This window comes from Canis lupus, chromosome 13 (assembly GCF_048164855.1).
Source record: "Canis lupus baileyi chromosome 13, mCanLup2.hap1, whole genome shotgun sequence".
Lineage (NCBI taxonomy): Eukaryota > Metazoa > Chordata > Mammalia > Carnivora > Canidae > Canis > Canis lupus.
In genome coordinates, this window is record NC_132850.1 from 39,181,633 (window position 1) to 39,202,076 (window position 20,444).

General features: G+C 41.0%; 2 long non-coding RNA genes across 10 annotated transcripts in view; one reads left to right on the forward strand and one right to left on the reverse strand.

The window, feature by feature from the left end:
* The window catches only part of LOC140602933 (uncharacterized), a 105,587-nt gene that overhangs the window by 77,683 nt on the left and 7,460 nt on the right, over positions 1 to 20,444 (reverse strand). The gene's annotated exons all lie outside the window — the stretch shown is intronic.
* Positions 10,682 to 18,611, forward strand: LOC140602937 (uncharacterized). Its single transcript, XR_012005946.1, has 3 exons — positions 10,682 to 10,863; positions 13,091 to 13,291; positions 18,501 to 18,611. It is a non-coding gene; the product is annotated as an uncharacterized lncRNA (long non-coding RNA).

A 20,444-nucleotide genomic window follows, 5' to 3' on the forward strand; every position in this document is an offset into this window, starting at 1 on the left:
AGCTTTCCAGTAAATTCCCCTTTGGGGCAACTCAGTCAGTCAAGTATCTGACTCTTGCTTCTACTCAGGTCACCATCTCAGTTGTGAGATTGAGCCTCACTTCAAGCTCCATGCTTAGTGAGGAGTCTGCTTGGAATTCTTCCCCGCCCCCCATTCCTCCCTCTGCTCTCCCTCTCTCAAACAAATAAATAAAATCTTTTTTTAATAAATTCCCTCTTTGCCCAAGTTGGTTTTCCAAACCTTGCCTCCCAAAGACTCTTGACTGATATGCTCCCACATAACTTCATGTTTCCCCTTACACAGCACTGGTAACACTGGGCCACAATTGCCCTTGTTCATCTACCTCCCTGTCCACAGGGATCTTCCAAGTGCATGGCATTCTGCCCTTCCCTGGAAACCACACTCAACAGATAGCGCAGGACTCCGACAACCCTTCCTGTACCTCACAATCTTGGGACCTGAACCATAGTTGATTTGCTCAGGGCGAACCAAACAGATTCTCCTTTCAGGAATCTGGAAGTGATACCCACAGAGACTGGACACAGAAACCCCTTCCACTAACAAGAGCACTCTCAGAGGAGGAGGTTACCCTCTAGGTGGTGAGGGGGTCCCAAGCGACCTTAGTCCCTGTGAATTCTCTAAGAACCTCTAGCATTCTTCCAACAAGCCTACAAGGACATTTCATTTCCTAAAGCCAAAAGAAACTTGACCAATACATGCCCTAACCTGCTGTAGTCTCCATGTGAACAGGGACAATTTGTGCACCATTGTAGCTCCAGAGCCAGCAAAGCCCCTAGCACACGGTCAGAATTCACTAAATATTTTGTGAATGACGGAAGGTCATGGCACTCAATGGGAGATGCTCTTTGTCCCATCTAGCTGGGGAAATCTTGATTGTTTTTACTCTCTTGTCTTCAAGGCCCTGAACTCCTGTGTCCTGCCCTTGGTTCTCCCTGCACTGTCAGCTATAGGGGCCAACGAGTCCTTTGTAAGCAGCACATCACATCCCTGACCAGGGATGCACTTTAGATAGTAGAGGTCCTAGGCCTCCCATCATCCAGGAAGCTTTACCTTTGATGGCATGCCCAGGGTCACCAGTCCTATCATCCTATTTTTACTGTACATCTTATCTATACTGGGCTAGAACCATGCTGACCAAATACTGGTTTCATCCTGACAATGTCATGTTTCCAGCAGGCTCTGACTCCTAGATCTTATTATTCATCTGGTCTTTGCTCTAGATACTCTAGAAAGGGCTTCTTAGCATGACCCATTGCTTCAGGTGGGAAACAATGAGTTTCAGGGAAATTTCTGTCTTTCATAGAACCATCCTTCGAAGAACAGACCTTGTATATGAATAGAATAAGGGTTGGTGGGGAGTGGGACAGGGCATGGGAATTATAAACCAAGTTTAGGACCTTCCAATTGAAAGAAGAGGAGCCAAGAAACTGTGGTTAGCAGAGGATAAAGAAGCAAAGTAAGGTGGGCAATTGTTGAATTGATGACCTAAAATTCATTTCCCCATTCTCCTGTTCCTAAAAGTACCCAGAGCTGCTCCTCTATGCTTAGCTATGGGTAGAACTGATAACCCTTTAGTTCCAGGCCCAAAAAGTCTGAGCCAATCATCTTTTACCTCAGAGATCTATCCTCAGTGGCATTACTCTGATCATAGCAACTGATGAGCACATTACTGGTTTAAGCAAAATGAAGCCCAGTGTTTTCTTTGATATTTGGAGGAGAAATCTATTTTTCTCTAACATGGCTGGCTCAGTCAGTTAAGCATGCAATTCTTGATCTCTGGGTGGTGAGTTCAAGCCCCACATTGGGCATAGAGCTTACAAGGGAGGAAGGAAGGAAGGAAGGAAGGAAGGAAGGAAGGAAGGAAGGAAGGAAGGAAGGAAGGAAGGAAGGAAGGAAGGAAGGAAGGAAGGAAGGAAGGAAAGGAGGGAGGGAGAAGATGGAAGGAGGCAAGAAGAGAATGACTAGGTCACCTGACTGGCCCAGTCAGTAGAGCATGCAACTCTCAACCTCAGGGTCCTAGAAATTGAGGCCCACATTGGGGGTAGAGTTTACTTAAAAAAATTTTTTTGTAAAACTAAGTAAGTCCTGGGTGTCTTTGAGCTCCTAGATCAAACTAACCTGGAAGGCCATTCTACATCCAGACTTTGCAGTGACATAAGCCAATAAACTCTCTAAGAGGTTAGAGTTTGAGTTTAGTTTCCTGATACTTAACCTCTAAAAAGTGTGAACAAATACACAAGGGCTAACTAGCAAGCATCACATGCTAGAGTCTGGGCAGAACCATATGGATGGACTTCTATGGTAAGAAGGATATTTCCACAGTCTCTCGGCCCTGCCCCTTAGTAGGAATAAACCCACTGGTTTTAAAAGGGGCACTAGATGGGATGAGCACTGGGTTTTATGCTATATGTTGGCAAATTGAACTCCAATAAAAAGAATTTTTTTTAAAAAAAGGGTAGACTGGGGATCTCTGGGTGGCTCAGCGGTTTGGCACCTGCCTTTGGCCCAGGGCGTGATCCTGGAGTCCCAGGATCGAGTCCTGTGTCAGGCTCCCAGCATGGAGCCTTCTTCTCCCTCCTCCTGTGTCTCTGCCTCTCTCTCTCTCTCTCTCTCTCTCTCTCTCTCTCTGTGTGTGTGTCTATCATAAATAAATTAATAAATCTTAAAAAACAAGGGGGGGTAGACTTAGAGCCCCAGAGTTGACAGAAATTCATAGAATAGTTGAAATGCATGTAGTAATTCTAAAGCCTAGCAGGAAAAAAAAAAGCCTTTTTTAAATAAAAATATTTAAAATTACCAAAACCAGTAGGCTTTATTTAAAGGGTGGTTTATTCATAAGCAAACAAGAACTTACTAGCTGAACTTACTTCCCAGTTTAAATGCTGGGAACTGACAAAGCTTACTACCTTCTACTGAACCATAGAGAATTTAGGAGTTTCTTTGGTTTGTCCAGTTTTTGAGGAAGAAAAAAAAAGATCTTCAACATCTGTAGGAAAATAAAGAAAGTCATTTGTTTTCCTGAAATCCCAGCAAGTTAGAAGCAAGCAAGGTAGGACTTATGTGTCCTTCTAGTGAACTCCCCCCACAGCCCTGCATTTGATCCCTCTCCAGGCATGTTCCACTTCCCCTACATGACAGCCTTTGATAAAACTGGCCTCATGAAATGTTGTATCTAGTGAGCACTTGAGGAGAGTGATTCTGAGCAGGCTGAGAGCCAGAGACTGGGCAGGGCTGTTGGAAATCAGGCAGGCCTTTTACCCTTCTGGGCCCTTTTACCCATCCCCTTCACCAGTACCCTCCAGTCCATGTTTCCATGCTCTGCTGGGACCTTGATCCACATAGTATTGTGATTTTCCCCTTATTTCCAACTTCTTTTCTCCTAACTCTTCCACTTAATCTATAAACAGGCTCAAATTGCATCCTCATCGTAAAGAAAGAAAAGAGAGGGAGAAAAATAGAAAACACAACCCTCCTGTACCAGGTTAAGTAGTGTCCCTCTCACCTGCCAAATTCATGTCTACTTGGAACCTCAGAATATGACCTTATTTGGAAACAGGGTCTTTGCAGATATAATTAGTTAAATTACATCTAATAAAATTAAGACTAGATTATCCTGGATTAGGGTGAGACCTAATCTAATGACTGGTGTCCTTCTAAGAGAAAACAGAGATCCAGAGGAGACACACAGAGAGAGCACCATGTGAGACACAGGCAAAAATTGGAGGAATGTATCTATAAACCAAGGAATTGCAAAGATTGCCAGAAACCCCTGGAAGCTAAGATGAGGCAGGGAAGGATCCTCCCCTAGAGCCTTCAAGACAGAGCATGGCCCTACCAGCATCTTGACTTCAGACCACTATCCTCCAGAACTATGTAAATAAATTTCTGTTGTGTTAAGGCACCCAGTTTGTGGCAATTTGTTATGGTAGCTCTGGGAAACCAATACACTTCCCAATTTTGTTATTTTTCATCTTGTTCACTTGAACTTTCTAATTTTTCTACAGTGAACATGGATTATTTGGACAACAAAAGCTTAAAAATTCCAAACCCTTCCTTGATTCTTCATCCCTTGCTCCTTCCTTTCTCCCAAAGGCTGTCTATACTTAAACTGTCTCTATCTGCTCTCCTCTCAAACACTCCTCAGTTTACCCATGCTCTGGCTTCTGCCCCTACCCTCCCAAGGAAACTGCCCCAGCAGTCTCCACACTGCCAAATCCCCCAATTTTTAGCCTTTCTTTTTTTTTTTTTTTTTTTTTTTTTTAGCCTTTCTTATTGACTCTCTCTGCCACATCTGTCAAATGCTCTTGCCTTCTTAAAAAGCTCTCCCTCTGGAAATTCCTGGGTGGCTCAGCAGTTTAGCACCTGCCTTTGGCCCAGGGTGGTCCCTGCATGGAGCCTGCTTCTCCTTCTGCCTGTGTCTCTGTGTCTCTGCCTCTCTCTCTCTCTGTGCGTCTCTCATGAATAAATAAAATCTTTAAAAAAAAAAAAAAAAGCTCTCCCTCTAACAATGCACATCATGGAGTATTTACAGCCATTAAAATCTATTGGTTAGATGTATATATGTCGTAGCAGACATGAGTGGATTTTACAACATGATGCTTGGTGAGAAAGCTAAGCTATGGAAAGATATCTCTAACACATCATTTATACAAACTAAAAATACACACACGAAGCATTAATATACATTTTTTTTCAAATATATAAGAATAGTTTCCCACATAGTCATGAAGACTAAAGGAATAAATACAGAGTATGGTCTTACATAGACCAAGGAGCTTTTCATAGTATGCCATGAACCAGAGAGTACAGTTGGCTCAATCCTCTACCCCTGCCCTACCCTGGAAAACCTCTCTCTCTCTCTCTCTCTCTCTCTCTACCTTCCCTGGGCTTTCATGGTGCCATACTCACTATTTTTTCTCCTCCCCCCCAGCTCTTTTTCTTTCCATAAATAATGTAGCTCCTCAGGGTACTTCAGGGTTCCTCCTGTTCTTGCTTCTGCTCTCTGAGAGATATTACTCACCACTGGGCCTTCAAACATCATCAAAGGATGGTGACTCCCATAACTCTATTTCTAAATCCAGGTCCAATTTACTTATGTACCAGGAATACATGTTCATGGATTTATCTGAGCTAGGATGAGCTTCATGATCAAAATGTAGCAGCTTAGATTAAAATCCAGAGTCAGCTTTACTCAGATTAAGAGAGTGGTGTGATGCAAGACAGAAAAAGTAAGGCTCTCATTTCATTTTTCACCTGTCCTTTTACTGATTCCTCACTATCAGGCAAGCAGGTAGACACTGGACTTACTTAACCTAAACAGTAGCTTCTATAACACATAAATCCTTAGATCTCAGAATCGTATAATAAAGTTTATTCCTCATTCACATTACAGATCAATGCAAGTGTAAATGGTGGGGCAATCATCCTCCATCAATGATCTAGGGATTGGGGCTGCTTCTTGTGACTTCACATCTTTAACAGGTCAACCCTGGTGCATGTCTCTATCCAGAAGAAGAAATTAATACCGAAGATGGTCCCTGGGAGATTTTTTTTATGGAATCGGCCTGCAAGTGCTCACCTCTGCCCAATTCTGTCGGGCAAAATTCAACATACGACCATATTTAACTGCACGAGATTGGAAAATTTGGTCCAGGCCTGTATCCAGAAAGAAGAGGAAATAATCCAGGCAGACATAGCAATCTCTTCCACAGTGCTTTTCCTGCATTATCTCACTTAATCTTTCCACAACCACTTTATTATCTCTATTTTACCAATGAGAAAAATCAAGTCATAGAAAAAAGCAAACAACCAGCCTCAAACACTCAATAATACCCTGAAGCATTTTCTCCTGGCCAGGCTTACAGGTCTGGCAGCCAATCAGAGCTGCAAGATCAGATTGCCAAAATAAATTCACTTACATCAGCAACTTGTCACTAAAATCCTTGAAGATGGCATGGACTTCATTTAGGAAATAGTGAACAGTCCAAGAGTCACTATCACGGATCTCTTTTTTTCTCTTTTCAGAAGTGAGCATTAGAACACAGTGATACACAAACGATTGGTACAGAATTCTCTTCTTGTGTAATGGTGGCTCTGTGCTGTGTGTTAATGGTCTTGGTTCAGAGCCATATTCCTTATTGATGAAAGATAAATGAAATGACTCACCTAGCCAGCTGAGAGTTCTAAATCTAAGCATCTAAGCATCTAAGCAGTTCTAAATTTTTTGAAATAATGTACTTGATTTATAACCTCTTTTAAATTCTAGTAACGCTAAACCTAATGAAGGTCTTTACCTCCCTCTTAAAGTCTGACCATTATGTTGACATCAGTTCCATTATTCACAACTCTTCATACAAGACTTCCCACCAATAATCTACTGTGAGAATAGGCCAGAATGATCTTGTAGGGAAAAAAGGGGAAAAATTTTACATTTTTTTATTCTGTCTTCATGATGAGACACTGGAGTTACTGGGCATCGGGAGAAGTTGGCATTTATCTGCCAAAAGAATATAATTTCCATTTTCCAAACTTGACACAAGCCATGTGTACCCTTCTCTCAGAGTCATGTTTTATGAACCTCTTTCAACAAAACTAAAAAAAAAAAAAAAAAAAAACTGAGGTTAAAACTATCCCATTGCTACAACACAGTGGAAAGGGGACAGTCCTTGCCCTGTTGGAAAACAGAGGGGCTCTCTTGCAGTTAATAAAGGTACAAGGAATCTCAATGAAATTTCCCCATGGGGCCTACAGTATAAACACTGACACTAAACAACTGTCTCATTCAACTTTATGTTTCCATAATGCTGCTCATGTAGGATGTGCAGTATTGGGGTGCCTGGGTGACTCAGTTGGTTAAGCATCCATGACTCTTATTTCGGTTCAGGTCATGATCTCAGGGTCGTGGGATCAAGTCCCAAGCTGCTTGTCCATCTCCCTCTCCCTCTGCTCTCCCCTTGTGCTCATACACACACACTCTCTCTCTCTCTCTCAAATAAATAAACAATTGAAGTGCATGAGTATTTAAAAATATTTGAATTACTTAATGTTAGACCATTATCAAAAATTTAGAACTCTGTATAGATTCAGTAGACTTATTCAAAATACTATTCCTTTGGTACTGAGACAATAAAAACTTGGACTGTTTTCACATTTTCAGAAATTTGATATGAGAAAAATATTAACAAACTGCAAGGAAATCATTTTAATATAATTTCTTGCAATTGATTTTTATGGGAATAAAAATGTTTCTACCCTTTTCATTATTGAAACTTAAACAACTGATGAATATAAACCTTTGGAAATCAAAATGCTATTTAGGTTTTGTTTTGGCAGGTGGGTATTAAGTTCCTAGAAAAAAATATACTGAATCAACAGATCGATTTAAGTAAAACACATCACCTGGTTTTTCCTCTCTGAAAAGTTTCACTCCTAGATGATTTCTATGGCTTACATCCTACTATTGTACTGATTTCCACAGTCTGGAAGCTTCCTTGAATTCTCCCTTTATGTAAACTTTTCGAATATTACAACTTGGTTTAAAACACAAAATCAAAACCACAAAGACATACACATATACACATTCTCCTTTCTAAAGCTCTCCTAATAATCTCATTTATTTCCAAGGAGACTGGCACGTCTAAGGGAATCTTCGTTTTCTGTCTGTGTCCGGTTGTCCAGCAATAGCAAGCATGCTCTCATGGACGACGCTGGATGGAAATGTCAGCCTAGCAATGAGAATACACTCGGGCTGAACAACTGCTATGAGACCACCAAGAAAAACAGCATTCCCACCTCCCCTCCCTCAGACACCAAGTCAGCCTGAACCAGATTTGTCATCTCAACTAGGATCCAAATTTCTAGCCCAGAGCAAACCAATTGCTCCAGGCCAGGCACCTAGGACTTTTCTAGCCTGGAATGAATGACTCAGAAGTTCGCAAGTTAAAATCCACCAACCTAAGCTAATCTAAACCAAAGGCTGCTTCTGAATTAAACCAGCATTTACTCATCCTCCAATGACTCAACCAGCCTCTGATAAAATTAATCAGAGACTCAAATGGGTTATACTTCCACTCTTTTGCCTACACTCCCTACAATGAAGGTACTCACTATAGGGCTGTAGTGGTGCGTACATACCATCACATTTTTCCAAACATAGAGAAGGTAACCCTAAAGTTACCAAGAGTGAACCATAAGGTAAACTGTGGACTTTGGATGATAGTGATGTGTCTGTGTAGGCTCATCAGTTGTAACAGATGTACCCTCTGCCGCTGGAGGTTGATAGTCGGGGAGAACATACATGTGAGGAAGGATGGGGGACAGGGAAAGGCAAATTTATGTATTCTCTGTACTTTCCACTCAATTTTGCTATGAACCCAAAATTGCTTTAAAAAATAAAGTCTATTAAAAAATCATAATAAGGACCCTGGGTGGTTCAGCGGTTGAGCATCTGCTCAGGGCATGATCCCAGGGTGTTGGGATCGAGTTCTGCCTTGGAGTCCCTGTGAGTAACCTGCTTCTCCCTCTGCCTGTGTCTCTGCCTCTCTCTCTGTGTCTTTCATGAATAAATAAGTAAAATTTTAAAATAATAATAAATAAACTCCCTAAGCATCCCATTGGCAATATATACTAATATTTAATTGAGTGCTATTATATTACAGTAATTAAAATTATACGCTGGAATTATTTTTTTAAGATGTATTTTTATTTATTTATTTTTTGAGAGAGAGAGAGCACAGTGTGGGGAGGCAGCAAAGGTAGAGGAAGAGATAGAATCTCAAGCAGACTCCCTGCTGAGCACGGAGTCTGGCAATATGGGGCTTGATCTCACAACCCTTGCCCTTGAGATCACGACCCAGGCCAAAACTGAGAGTCAGATGCCTAGCAGACTGAGCCACCAAGGCACCCCTATTTGATATTTTTTAAACCTTGATTTTCTACATGAGAACTGCATGGATCAAAAATAATAATAATTTTATAAATTATACTTTATAGCATAAAATTTAGAAACACAGATAAAACGAAAATGAGCAGAGCACCTGGGAGGCTCAATCAGTTAAGTGGCTGCCATGATCCTGGGTCCTAGTCCTGCTCCACCTCAATCAGGCTGCCTGCTCAGCCAGGGGGTCTGTCTCTCCCCCTCCCCCTGCCCCTTCTTGTTTGTGTTCTTTCTGTTTCTCTCGCCCTCAAATAAATAAACAAAAACTTTAAAACAAACAGAAAATGAGAAAAAAAACACAATTTTCTCACCATCCAGATGTCCATCATTCTCTTTCCTGTATATATGTAACAGGATCATTTCTAAAATATTAATTGCTTTGCTTTCTGTTTGTTACTCCCCACCCTCAGCTGGGTGGGTGGGGACCCAATGCTTTAGACATTTTTAGCAGAGGTACTAAAGAGAACACACCATGTGTATGTTCTTTTTCTTTTAATACCAAGTTGCAGTGTAAGACAGAAACCACTGGAAAGAATATGCAAATAGTTGAAAACAGTTTTTACTGGCCTCTTTCCTACTCTACCTCCCAATTCCCTGACGAGTTAAGACCCTCTGAGCTGAAAAATGTGAGGAGAGTCAAAAAAGGAAGTCAGGCCCAGCACAGAGTGTAGCAGATACATAGGGCCCTGCAACAGACACCTCTAGCTGTGACCCAGTCCATCCTCCACTTACTTTCTTATTTATGCAACCTCAAATTGGTTCAGGTGCCATATTCCCAGCCTTTATCTTGCAGTAAAGTATGGCCATGTGACACACTACTAGGCAATATCATGTGAGCAAAAGTCTGCCAGAAGTGTCTAGAACATATTTTGTTTTCTTTATATAGACACCATCTCTTCCTTCTTCCTTCCTAGATGCAGGACTGATCCCCAGTATGCAACAGCCAATTGTCCGGCTACTGCCCCCAACTGGGATCAATTTTTGCTCAAATAAATACCTAAAATGCTTAATATGCCTCAGTTTATCATTTAATACTCCCCAAGGCTTAGCATCAATTCCAGGGGGACAATAGGAATAACAGAGAAGAAACAATACTATGTCAGGACTTTAAGACTGAATGACTGAGAAACCACTGAAGCCAGTTGTGTTCATTGGAATCAGCTAAGTACCGTTTTCTATTTCAAGAAGAATAGGCAGGGCATGGAAATCTAGGTGTATAAATTGGCAATAGTAGTCATAAATTGAATTTTAAAGTAGAATTTCATCACATTTCTAGCATACCTAATTTTTTGTGATCTTGATACATCCTATCCTCTACATGCACATACCTGTGCATGATCCACATATCTATGCATACATGCAGAGATACAACTGTGCTTATTTTTTGTAAATGGAATCATACTGTATATGCTGTTCTCTAATCTGCTTTTCTCAGTTGATGACACATCCGAAACATCTTTACATGAACCAAACTTTCAATTCCAGGCTGAAATGTGCTTAACCCCACTCCACCCTTCCAGACCAGGAGACTACGTTTTCCTGAGAGTCTTCGACAACATCCCCATCCCACATGCTCTTCTGCAGTAGGACCTGGCCCTTTGCCATGGTGAAGTGGAGACTCATTCCCACCCCCACCCCTGAAATCTGGGCTAGCCTTGGTGACTCACTTACATCAAAAAGAATGTAGCAAAAGTGACCGCTTTGTGACTTCTGACACTAGGCCAGGACAGGCCATGTGGCTTCCCCTGGTGCCCTTGCATTGTTGACTGTCTGGATGCTCTCTCTTGGAAACAGCTCACTATGCTGTAACAAGCCGACACCCCACCAGGAGGCCAAATGTAGGTGTTCCAGATAATGGCCCCAGCCAAGCCCACGCTTCATGTTGTCCCAGCCCAGGCACCAGCCATGTAAGTAAAACATCTCTAGATGATTCAAGCCCCTCACCTTCTACATGGTCCTTTCCTATTCAAGTCTTCCCATCTGAGGCACCAGATATTGTGGAGAAGAAGCACACAATCTCTGCAGCCCCCCAGTTGAATTCTCTACCCACAAAATCTGGAAGCATAATGAAATGTCATTTTAAACCACTAAATTGTACGTGGTTAGTTCTGCAGCAATTGAGAACCGGATCACAATCCAACAGCACCTAGGGTGCTACAGACAGAATGTGTCCCTGCCAACACTCATATATTAAATCCTATCACCCGATGTGATGGTATTAAGAGTTGGGGACTTTGGGAGGTGATTAGGTCCTGAGAGTCATACACTACTAAAAGAGGCCCAGGGGCTCCCTTATTCCTCTCACCAAGGGAAGACACAGGGAGAAGACAACCATCTACGAACCAGAAAGAGGGCTCCCGCCAGACACGGAATCTAACATAATCTTCACCTTCGACTTCCCAGCCTCCGCAACCCTGAGAAATAGATTTCTACTGTTCATAAGTCCCCAGTGTATGGTATCCCGGGAGAGCAGCCTGGACAGACTAAGACTAAAGGGAAGACTAAAATAATGTGGCCAGCCTAAAAACTAACTAAAAAAGCAAATTCTCTATAAACAGCTAATGCAGTACAATGGAAGTCAAACCCTGATGTAAATCTACTTTGAATTATCTTTGCCAACTCTCCCCTTTTCCAGCGTATGACTTCACCTTGTGTAACCAATGTGTATGTGTCAGACACTTTAGGAAACACAAAACATACTAAAAACTTCATTTAATACACTTCATTTAATCCACAAGAAGTCTGTAAGAAAAGCATTTTATCCTCATGCTACAGATAATAAATCTGAGGCTCAAAACACTAGATAGATGACAGAGTAGAGATTTCAATAAGTTGGCACCCTCTATCTCAAAACACTGTGCTCCACCCACTACACTACAAGAGTTAGCCACAGCACTGTCCAGAAAGCTTATATACCATAACAAACCATCTTTTCACCATTGCCCTAAAACCAGAGGGAAGGTTTCAGTGAAATATGGTCATGGACAGGATCCCACTGCCTCATTCCTAGTTCTTTTTTTTTTTAAATTTGTTTATTTATGATAGTCACAGAGAGAGAGAGAGGCAGAGACACAGGCAGAGGGAGAAGCAGGCTCCATGCACCGGGAGCCCGACGTCGGACTCGATCCCAGATCTCCAGGACCGCGCCCTGGGCCAAAGGCAGGCGCCAAACTGCTGCGCCACCCAGGGGTCCCTCCTAGTTCTTTTTTATGACAGTATACTCTGGCAATGTAGCCGCTAATCTTCTATTTCACAGGGATGTTTATATAGTTACATAGTTTACATGGTTAATAACCTTTTTCTCAACCAAAATCTTTATCAAACCAGTTGGTCAGCATATACACATATAAAAGACCCCCTCCACCAAGAAACACCAAAAATAACTTTATTAATAATACCAACATGCTCTGTGTGGTGCTTTTTCTACTTTCAATTTTTATAAGAGCATATGTTGACTTATTACTGCCATTCTGTGATATAATGGTGGACAAATAAAGTGGGGAGAATATATAGGAGTACGATGAGTATGACAGGGTCATTTATAATGTATCCAGGATATGGGCACTAACCCTTGTTGTTTTTTATTTTTCAACTTTTTGTTTTGTTTTGTTTTTTACCCAGAAAAGGGGAATCAGAATTTTATACAAAAATAACTACTGGGACATAAACCATCCAAATGGTTTCTATAGGGTTCAAATGTTATATCCTCAGCTTTGATGGTCCTCACATCAACTATAATAATATAATGACATCAATGATAATGATAGGAACTTATAATCAGAGAGTGTTCACCACATGCAAGGCACTAGGTTAAATGCCTTACGCTTTACCATGTTTACTAGTAACAGCACCCCTACAGTATCTCCACTTTCATTATCTGTAACTTAACAGATGAGGAAACACGCTTGAATAGCCGACCCGGAGTAACTCAGGGGAAGCTATGGGGAGCTGGTCTTGTGCTAAGGCCCATGTGACTCCAAAATCCATGCTCTTGGCCCCTTTTGTCCTCTTTCCGTTTGGCATGTGTCCTCTTTGTGGTGGCCCAGCGTCTATTGTATGTTCTTTCTGTTTGGAGAATCTCTCACACTATGGGTCCCACTGTCAAAGACAGAAATCAGAGACTTGTTTTCTCAGCCTCTCTTGCAGCTGGGGTGCTGACACATGACACGGGACCTACTAATCAGATACACCCAAGCAAAAACTCAACTTGCAGAACAAGAGGAGGCAAGAGGCAGTGTACAGGATCCATACATCTGGGAAGATGCAGGTGGAGTAGCCAACCTCTGGAGGCAGTGGTGACAGATGTCCCAGTGGCAGTCTTCACAGTGGACAACGGTAGAGCACACTCTTAATGGGCCTTGGGTGTGGCCACCATGTCTTTTGTTTCTGGTTGGGAGGCTGCCAAGCCTGACTCTGATCCTCTCAGGGTTTCTCTGACCTGTTAGTTAGACCTCAATAAGTTATATTTCTGCTAAAACTAGCTTCTGTGCTCTGTTACACGGGACTAAGAATCCAACTGGCACAATCCCTTCAGAACTCAACAAACATAGCAAAAGGAATGACTTACACCTGTTTGTTTTGTTTTTCATAAGCTACATTCAGTTCTATTATTAATCATTTCTTTTTAAATGCACACAATCTTTGGGGCACCCGGCTGGCCCAGGCAATGGAGGACGCAGTTCTCAGTGTCGTGAGTTTGAGCCTCATGCTGGGTATAGAGCCTACTCAAAAAAATAAAATAAAATAAAAATGTAAATGCATGCAGTTTTTTCTAACTAACTAAACCTCTTCAGCTACGTAGAACAGTCCACTGACTTTTTCACCAACTAAGAACCATTTCTTTCATGAGTAGAAATCCCAAAAAAACTTCAAATATACTTTTTTCTCTTTGAAAGGATTTTCTTTCTTGGCTTTTTTTGCTTTCGGTATTAATGTGACATACCGGGTTCTACCTATGAATTTGATCAAATTCTTATCCCGCCATCTTTATTCCTAAAGCCAAGCTTTAAAACTTTTACTCATTCTGGTCAGTAATTTCATTCTTATACAGTCTCATCCTTATCCTTTGCTTCTGTTCTACACATGGATTGATCACTGCACCTTAAATGATGCTACATAATTGCAAAGCATTCAAAACACTTACAATCTGATCTTGCCTGCTGGTTGTCATGTAATCAATAGTCTTCAGGGTTTACATATGGTGTGCTTATATCAGGGACATGGCAACCAGTACTGGTTGCCTACCTGACAGCCAATTTCCCCTTATTTTCTTAGTCACAGAGCCCCCTCTTTGTGCAGACATAAGGCATAAATATGCTCCAAAATGGTGTGCTCTTCCCCCAGGCCCAGCTACAAACCCTAATGGTTTCCTTTGCTGTAAGTAATTTAAGGATGGGCATGTGGTAGGCATACAAATCTCACCAATCAGATTGAGGAGTGGTCTAACTTAGGAACAATTTATTTCCCGATAAAAACTCCTTGCTTCCAAAACAAACAAAGAAACAACCCCCCCCCCAAAAAAAAAACAAAAACAAACAAAAAACCTCCTTGCTTCCTGTTTTGGGTGTTGTAATGTGCAGATGTGATGTCAGGATTTGCAGCAGCTATTTTGTGACTTGAAGAAAAAAAAAAACACACACACACACACCATCAATCCACAAGGTCTTGAAAAACCAAAGAGGAAGCAATCACAGGAAATGTTCGAAAGTAGAAAACAGATGGATGAAGAGCTAATAGCAGACTCAGGAGAGTTGAATTCTAAGCTGGAAGTAAGGAAAGCTAAGAACCAACCTGGTTAACACTAGTAATATTGTTGAAAACCAACCTCTATGCTTCGAAGCCAAAATATAACTCAAAGACAGAGTTTAGGATAAAGGGGAACAATAGCCTTATTGCTCTGCAGAAAAAGGGGGCTGCAGCAGGCTCTGGCCTTCAAACATTGCGAGGCTCTGCCCAGAGGAACGGATGTAGGGGTTCTATAGGGAAATACAGAATCCAGCTGGTTTTGGCAGGGATTGTGTATGTGCTGCCAGCCTTGTCAGTCATTTTCAGGGTAGTACTGAGTTCCTGAAACAAAAGGCTAAAAAGGGAGGTGGGGATGTTTGGGGAAGAGAGAATAAAGGTCACTTAAGTTTAAAATCAAGCTTCACTGAGACATCGGTACAGCTATTTTCATTTTTGTTCAACTTAAAGCTTTTGAGCAGTTTCAGTAGAACCAGGGACCTCCAGAGCTGGAGGATAAGGTAAGGAGGTAGCACTCAACCCCCAAAACCCTTTACTTGTTGTGTGCAGCTAGGCCAACGTCCGCTTTCCACCCCAGAAGAATCCTAATCAATGTTTTATTCACTGGAGAAGATAAAATGGTGTTCCCCGGAGCTGAAGACATTTGACATCATAGTTACTATACTGAAATCAGGTGTATTAAATAGCTGTGTTCGTGGAAGGCTGACGGCAAGACCCTCGCTCTCTTCCTGCATTTGTCTCCCGAAACGTTTGGCAACTGGATCTGAATCCTCCAGGTAGATACCTGATGAAACCCTATAAATAATCTAAACAGCTCAAGAGGAAAGAACCAAAGACAGTCATGGGAATAGAGACACCTACGCAGGGAGGTTCCCAGAGTGAACAAGATTTACCCACACTCTCAAAAAAAAAAAAAAAAAAAATTACCCACACTCTCAAAAGTGCAAATTGCCACTTTGGGTGCTCACTCAACTAGGAGTGAGACAACCCACGGTTTCCATTCATCTGAGAAGAATCCATAGCATATATCCTGAAAACCAGACAAATAGGAGGGGAAACATCTTGAAGGAAAGAGAATGGAAAGGAAAACTTTAAAAAGACTCTAAAATTCTTAGACTGGGCCACCTGGATTGGCTCAGTTCTTTAGAGTATGCGACTCTTGGTCTCAGGGTTGTGTGTTCAAGACCAATGTTGGGTGTAGAGATTATTTAAAAATGAAAATCTTAAAAAAAAAAAAAAAAAAAAAAGAGTCCCTGACAATCAGGAACCATTTAGAGTTTCCATTAGTAGGAAAAAAGATGGGATATTTGATAAACAATAATAGATTGAATTCAGGCCTCAAAACTTACGTGGAAATAAATCAAGATAGATCAAGATTTATATATGAAACATCGAAAACCTGAAAGTACCAGCATAAAATACGGAAGAATTACTTTATAATCTGGGAGTAGGAAAACCTTCATGAGTGTAATACAGAAGCTATAAGAGGAAAGAAGCTAAATATAAATACGTTTTTTAAATCTTACTAAGAAAATAAAACACTATAAACAAACTCAAAAGACACACACATTAAAAAAAAAAAACTAGGAACAACAATTTACATTCCTACAAATCAATAAGAAAAAGACCAATAACTTAATTGAAAATGGGCAAAGGAGATGAACAAAAAGTTCCCCGAAAAGGAATTTCCAGTGGTGTTTTAAACATATGAAAATACACTCAATCTTCTCCAAAATAAGGGAAATAAATGCAAATTAAAACTACCAGATTGTCAGATTAAAATTTTGATAACACCATGTAGATGAAGGTTAGGAAAACAGATGCTCTCGCATATTGCTGGTGGGAGTGTAAACTGTCTGAACCCCCGAGGAGAACAGTTTGACGATACCTATCAAAATCTAACATGCATATTTTGGCAGGCACAATTCGTTGTAGGCCCCAAAATCATCCCTCCATGTTCCTCTCTCACAGAATCCAGTTGCTCAGGTGGCAATGTGCCAAGCTCAAAGGAATGAGTTTATTTGTTGATTCATTCATATTTAAGAATTTTCTGTGTAAGAGGCACTGTTCTAGGTTCTGGGGATACAACCATGAAGGAAGCAGACCAAACCCTAGTTTCCATGATAATCTTGCACCAACTAATTGAGAATCGAGTAGTATTTTGATGTGTATTTCAATTAAGAGGTGAGTGCACTTTTCACCCAAACTGAGACACTTTTGAGAGTGAACAGAGTGCTCCTAATAACATTCACTAGGACAAAAGTGCTAACTGGGATCCAGTTCCAGGCAAACTGGGAAATATGGTCATCTCAAATAATCCTGAGATAAAGATGCTACCACCACCATGTCCATTGCTGTCCTAAACAATGCCCTTCCATTCTGACACGACACCACCAGGAGTCCTGCAGTCCACTCTGGAAGAAAATTAGGACCCAAACTCACTTCAGAGAAAGTACAAAGGACAGATGAATATGAAAAGATACTCAACCTCTTTAATAACGAGGCAAAATAGAATTAAATCAACAGTAAGAAGCCTTGGAAAGATTTCAAAAAAGAGAAAAGGATGTGGTCAGAATGCTTTCAAAACCTGTGCCTTTGATTTAAATGTTAATGCAATATATAATTTTCTGGGCATATCTCCAAACATAGAACTGATTAAGACATTATTGTTAAATTAAGGAAAAACAATGTTATCCTAACACATTTCAGTTCTTAAAAATAGCGCAGAAAACTAAGATACTGAAAATTGATACTATAATCACCACTCATTTTCTTTTGCCAGATAGTCACTTTCCCAGCCTCCCTGGGATCCACTAGCAGCTAAAGAAACATAGGAAAACAATCTCCAGAGTGCTTCTGGAATGGTTTTCTTCCCATTAAAAGGGACAAATTAAAAAGGTACATTTTATGGAAACACCTCCTCCCTCATGCTCTGACCTAAAAAGTGGCAATGGTGTCTGGGGCTGCTGCAGCTATCTTGCAACCATGAAGTAACAATCGTGAAGAGAAAAGTCGATTTGCAGTGGGTTGCAGAGAAAAAAAAACACCTGAAGAGAAAAGAACCCAGAGCTCTTGGTGACCTTGGTGACCTACTGAACCAATCCTCACATCATTTGGGATGGAAGATAGACTTTCTTCTGTATACACGTTGGTACTTACTGAATTTCATTTTTTAAAAAAGATTATATTTATTTATTCATGAGAGACACAGGCAGAGGGAGAAGCAGGCTTCCTGTGGGGAGCCCACTGGGGGACTGGATCCCAGGACCCCAGGATCATGCCCTGAGCCAAAGGCAGACACTCAACTGCTGAGCCACCCAGTTGCCTCTAAATTTCATATTTTGTGCATGAATGGCCTGTGATATATGCCACCCCAAGATATGCCACTTTGGCATAAGAATTATTTTGGAAAAATAACTTGTAAAATAGCCAGTTTGAGAAGGGAGCTCTGACCTCCCCTTTTCCTTACTAAAAGCAGGAGATAAAACTCCCATGTGAAAGATATCCTTCTTATGCCACAAGAAAAGACATATGCTTATCACCAGAGATGGAGTGTCAAGGCTGAGAGAATTCTGGCAAACAGATCTTGTTAAAATAACTCTTATCTTTCTCTAGCTGCCCCCCCCCATATATTTTGGGGCCTTGTCCACAATTGCCTCTCTTTATTCAACCTGGTATATAACTATTTAGGTTTTACCACTTCTTTGAGTCTTCATCTTGGGATGGGAGGAGGCCCCCGTGCACACGTCAAAGCTGTAGGTTTTTCTCCTGTTAATCTGTTTTATGTCGTTTTAATTTTCAGACCCAGCGGAGATCCTTAAGAGAACAGAGGCTAAATTTTGCCTTCCCAACACCTATTCAAAGAAAACTTAACGCCTGGGATCTTATCAACTCATAAATGTTTAAACCAAAAGTATTATTTGCCTATGCTGGTTTACATTGTGGGGTTTGTTGTTGTTGTTATTGTTTGTTTGTTTGTTTTTTCCAGTGGAAATGTAAGTTTTAAAAACACATAGTTCAATGAAAAATGCAATACAAAATAAATGACGGGACAAAGAGGATTTTCACGGCTGCCTGGCTGGCTCCGTTGGAAGAGCATGCGACTCTTGATATGAGCGTTATGAGTATGAGCCCCAGATTGAGTGTAGAGATTACTTACATACATACATACATACATACATACGCAGACTTTGGAAAAAAAAAAAAAGTGACTTTCAGTATCAACTCTCGTAGGATACTGATCAAGCTCAAAGTGGCAGAAATCATTAACAGGAGTCAAGCTGGAGTCTAAGTATCCAGATCTCTTTCACCTAATGTGTTGGCAATTACTTCAAAGTACGGACTTGCTATAATTATAGGATAAAATTTGGCTTTTTTAGGTTCAGGAGCCAGAAACCTCTGCTGGATGATTTCAGAATTGACTCATTAGATCTCTCAAAATAAAATAGATCTCTTTTAAATATGCAGATGCTGATTTTAAGTTGTTGTTGTTGTTGTTGTTGTTGTTTAATCAATAACCACTATAGTTTCAAAGGCTAAACCTGCGAAGCTTTTGGGTGTGTGAGGACTTCCTCTAAAATTTGCGACCCTCCTGCCGCCAGGCAACAATCACCCTGTGCGGGGAGTGTGGGTGTTAGCGAGCTGACCTGCCGTACCTCGTGGGGACACCAGAGGGCGCGCGGACTGACGGCGCTTGTTTTTCTTTAAATCCTGAAACCAAAAATCCTCGTCGAGAACAACAAAAGACTGGGAACAAAGGGACAAGGAAAAAAGGCCGCACACCCTGTTTTGCGGATGTTGAACTTTGCTTCCTCTACCCTTCACCTCCCTACCTTAAGGAAGTAAAACGATTCAAATAGCAAAATGAAACCTTCAACCAGCAAAGAAAATTAGAGAATAGTCACTAGTTCTAGAAAAGACTGTTTATTACAGGTGCCCATTTACGCTATTTCCTTTGCTTAGTATCAGTAACTTTTTTAAAAACGTTATTGGGTTTAGTTGCTTTTTTTTTTTAGTTCAAAAATAATACAGGCACAGAGTAGAAAATTTGAGAAATATGGAAAAGCAAAAAGAACAGGGATCATCAATATGCTTTCACCCAGATGTAATGTAACTTTTAATATTGCCCCATATTTCTTTCAATGTCTATAAATGCAGGGGTGCTTGGCTGTCTCAGTCCGTGAAGCATCCAGCTCTTGATCTCAGGGCAGGTCCTAAGTCTGAGCCCCACATTGGGTGTTAGGATTACTGAAATAAACTTTTTTAAAAGATTTTTTTTTAATACTTGTAAATGCACAGGAAAAGAAGTACTTTGCATACTATTCTGTGCTAGTTTTGTTCTTGTTTACGGTATTATCAAGTTCATTTTTATCAATGAATTCTGATGACCTTGTTAATCACATGAGTGACTCACAAGTAGAAGAAATTTCAAAAATGTCACAGGCAGCTTTTTTCTTAAGGTGGCAATTTCAATGTCGGACCTGAGTAGTGTGCATTTAAGGCAGGCATTTCTGTTGCTTTGCATTTAGAAGAGGAAATGGGTGAAGACTAAAGTTCAGGAGTAGGCACTATTTCATCTCACCCCAATTAAGCAGAATGAATTTGTCCACCCGGCTGCCTGAGAACTGACCCCAAAGGGCTTTGGGAGGGTGCGGGTCAAAGGACCCAGTAGTCCTCCGGGTGGGGTCAGTGCTTGCCGCAAGGCCAGACAGGTCAATGAGCACCATTACTGACACGGGGAATGACA